A 3,826-nucleotide genomic window follows, 5' to 3' on the forward strand; every position below is an offset into this window, starting at 1 on the left:
AGTCTCATGGACTTTGCTTCCTTGGGCTGGCTTCAAAACTCAATCCTCAGATCTCAGCCTCTTCAATAGCTAGGGTTACAGGTGTAAGCCACAGCCACCTGGCTGAGTAAGGACATCTTAAAGCAAGACATTTAGACTGGGGGAAAACACATGGCTTCTCTGGCACAAAAAGCTTTTGAAGAGGAAAATCTTCATTTCCGGCATGGATTCTTCTCTCTCTCTCTCTCTCTCTCTCTCTCTCTCTCTCTCTCTCTCTCTCTCTCTCTCTCTCTCTCTCTCCCTCTGGTGGTTGTGGGGCCTGAACTCTGGGCCTGGGCACTGTCCCTCAGCTCTTCAGCTCAAGGCTAGTGCTCTACCACTTGAGCCACAGCTCCACTTCAGGTTTTTTCTGCTTATATGGTGCATATAGAACCCAGGGCCTCATGAATGCAAGGCGCGCACTCTACCACTGAGCCACCTTCCCAACCCTGGATTCTTCTCTTGAAGACAGAACTCATCCTTTGTTTAAAGGGATGCTCAAACATCTATATCATAATGACCCAAAGTCAATAAGTGGACTTTGAAATCTCTGGGCACAATTGATCAAATAATTTAACAATAAGAATGATAGAATGTACCAGATGCCAGATCAAATGGAAACACATACTCTAAAGTGAATATGAGCAAACTCTTACCTACTTTTCCACCACATATACCCTTAATGTTACAACACTCATGACACCTATTCTCAGATGTGTCAGTACCCAGCTCTGAGTGCTGTTCTCTTTCTCCTTCCTTTGCTTTGAATTACTAATAAACTTTCTTGGTGCCAATCTTGATGTGTCCTCAAATTCGTGTGTGTGTGTGTGTGTGTGTGTGTGTGTGTGTACCAGTATTGGGTCTTGAGCTCAGGGTCCAGGCACTTCTTTGAGCTTTTGTTCTCAAGGCCAGCACCCTACCACTGGAGCCACAGCTGTACTTCTGGTTATTTGCTGGTTAATCAGAGATAAGAGTCTCATGAACTTTCCTGTCCAGACTGGGTTCAAACTAGGATCCTCAGATCTTAGCCTTCTGTGTACTATGATTACAGGCATGTGCCACCTGCACCTCACTTTAAATTCTTTTTTAAGATATTACAACATCAAATACAATGAAAGCAGGGGTTGGGGGACATACAAAGCAACAACGAAATCATGTTATAAATATGTTAGAAACAATCGCAAGAAAGAAAAAACATTTGAGGGGCTGGGAAGGTCGCTCAGTGGCAGAGCGCTTGCCTTGCATGCCTGAGGCACTAGGTTCGATTCCTCAGCACCACATAAAGAAAAAAGCCAGAAGTGGCACTTTGGTCAAGTGGTAGAGCGTTAACCTTGAGCTGAAGAGCTGAGGGACAGCACCCAGACCCAGAGTTCAGGCCCCACGACCGGACCCAAAAAAAAGAAAAAGAAAAAAACATTTGAGTCCTTATCTTGGGGATCATTTCGCCCAACATCAACTTATTTGACCATATCTGCTTGTCTCAGACATATACTAGTTTTTGCAAATAAGGGAAACCATGGGATCTCTGTTTCTTTGGGCCGGGCTTACTTCACTTAATATAATTTTTCCCAAGTCTTTCCATTTCCTAACATATGGGGCAATGTCATTCTTTCTGATAGGGATACAGGTGGACCCATTGCAAAAATGAGATGTACAAGTCGTTATGTCGAAAAATGAACTATACAACTTTGGCGGAGGTGTGGGGGTGTGGGGGGGGAAGATGGGAAGGGATGGGAAGGGGAAACAAAGGAGGAGGCAAGAACACCCGACTTCGGGTGTCCCCCATATCAGGACCTCCCTGCCCCAAGCACCAGTCAGACGACACCAGATGCAAAAGGCAAGAGGGTTTTATTTGGGCATGCCCAGGTTCCCAGGTGCACGTGACCTCGAGATCCGCAAGGTTCGGGTCAGTGGCTGGGAACCCCGAGCAGTCCCGGGGATGGTCCTTTTATGGGACCCCTCTGTCCGTCACAGGAGTGCCCGCGCTTTTTCAGCCAGTAAATTTAAAGTATTACAACCTGGTCTGCACGCAGGCAGCCAATCCATTTAAAACAAATCATGTGTTTTGGCCAATCACTGTTCGAGGGGGTCCCTCGGTGTACATGCCCCGAGTTGTGTGTCTCCCGCCCTTGGTATGAGGAAGTGACCTTTGTCAGCGCCTGTCCTTCGCTCACACCAGGGGGCTGACTGCGGGGTGGGATTAGTTAGTAGGGTGTGGGCTTGTTGATTAACTGGTGAGGTTAGTTATCAAAGGGGGAGTGTGGGGTAATAGAAAAGCAAAGCATGTTACAGAAGCCAGAAATAGCTTGGTTAGATACAAAACTCTGTTCCCCTACAAAGAGGCTCAGGGCCTGGTTGGTTGGGGAGGGGGTCTTTCATTCCCCCATTTCTTTTGTTAGTGCCTCTAACCTTAGAGGCCGGTGTTGTACTTTTTCATATTAACTACCAGTTTCCTGTTGCCTGAGGGCTTGATATTGTTGGGTCAAAACTAGGGCCTGTACTACCGATAGGCGGTCTTTTACAAATTGTATCAAGCGGTTCACAATGCAAGGGCCTAAAGTAAGGATTAGCATTAGTAGTATAAGTGGTCCCATCAAGGAGGATAATAGGGTAGTGAACCAGGAGACTTGTTCCATAATCCTTCATACCAGCTCTGTTGGGACTCAAATTCCCGCTTTCTTTTATCTAGCCTCTCTTTGAGTTTGTCTAGGGTCTCGATTATTACTCCTGTTTTGTTAGCGTAAAAACAACACTCTTCTTTTAAGGCTGCACATAGGCCCCCTTCCTTTAGAAAAAGCAAGTCTAACCCCCTTAGATTTTGGAGGACTACCTCAGCTAAGGAGCTTACGGAGTCTGTCAACGCCCGGACAGACTTTTCTAGGGTCTTTAAGTCTTTATTTACAGCCTGATGTAGGAGCATGTATTGATCTGCCTTCATCAGGGCTGTGGTTCCTGTGGCGATTCCGGCCATTATTCCTCCAAGGCCCAAAAGAACAGCTAGGGAGAGAGTTACAGGTTCTCTGTTGTCCCTGTATACAGGGTTCTCGAAATACTGGAGGACAAATTCATCGGGATGGTAGGTGATGGGGGGGCCAAATTTGCACTAGTACACAATAATCCCTAGTTGGGTTAAAAACGGCTGCTGACACACAAGGGGTAATTCCAGTGTTACAAGCCCAATTTTCCTTTGGCTTGCAGAACCTTTATCTTAGAACAGCCTTAAGGCACCACTGTGATGCAGAAGCTTGCTAGATTTTAAGGCTAAGAGTATTACCTCCATTGATAACACACTCAGGTTATTACCATACCAGAGCCAAACTAGGCTGTGACCATAGAGTGGATTTCCAGTCATTATGCACTGAAGTGCCTAAGACAAGCAAGCCAGTGATATCCTTGTCCCCAATATCCACTGTGGGAAGAGAGGGTTTCTGGATATCACCCAAAAGAATGTCCCACAAGATCTTAGATTTAGCAGCAGTCAACCAGGAAGCAGACTCAGGTGATGGAATCAAGCAGGAGTTCCTCCAAGTGACTGTCAGGCCGTCGTTGAACTTTACCCATTAGGGTATGCAGCAGCAGCAGCAACTGTAACAGCAGCAGCAGCAGCAGCAACAGCAGGATCTCTCAGTGGCTCCAAGGGACTGTCACACCTCATGCTCGGCTGTAAATTCCTACACAGACTGGTTAAGGATACATTGCATAGGCTTGGCAGGCTTTGATCCTGCTGGTTTTTAAGATCTTTTAAACAATAGCTCAGGACAATTTACCAAAATCACAACTTTTTTACTATCCAGATATTTTAGTAAAT

The sequence above is a fragment of the Dipodomys merriami genome, unplaced genomic scaffold, assembly GCF_024711535.1.
Source record: "Dipodomys merriami isolate MVZ:Mamm:240054 unplaced genomic scaffold, mDipMer1.0.p SCAF_3, whole genome shotgun sequence".
Taxonomy (NCBI): domain Eukaryota; kingdom Metazoa; phylum Chordata; class Mammalia; order Rodentia; family Heteromyidae; genus Dipodomys; species Dipodomys merriami.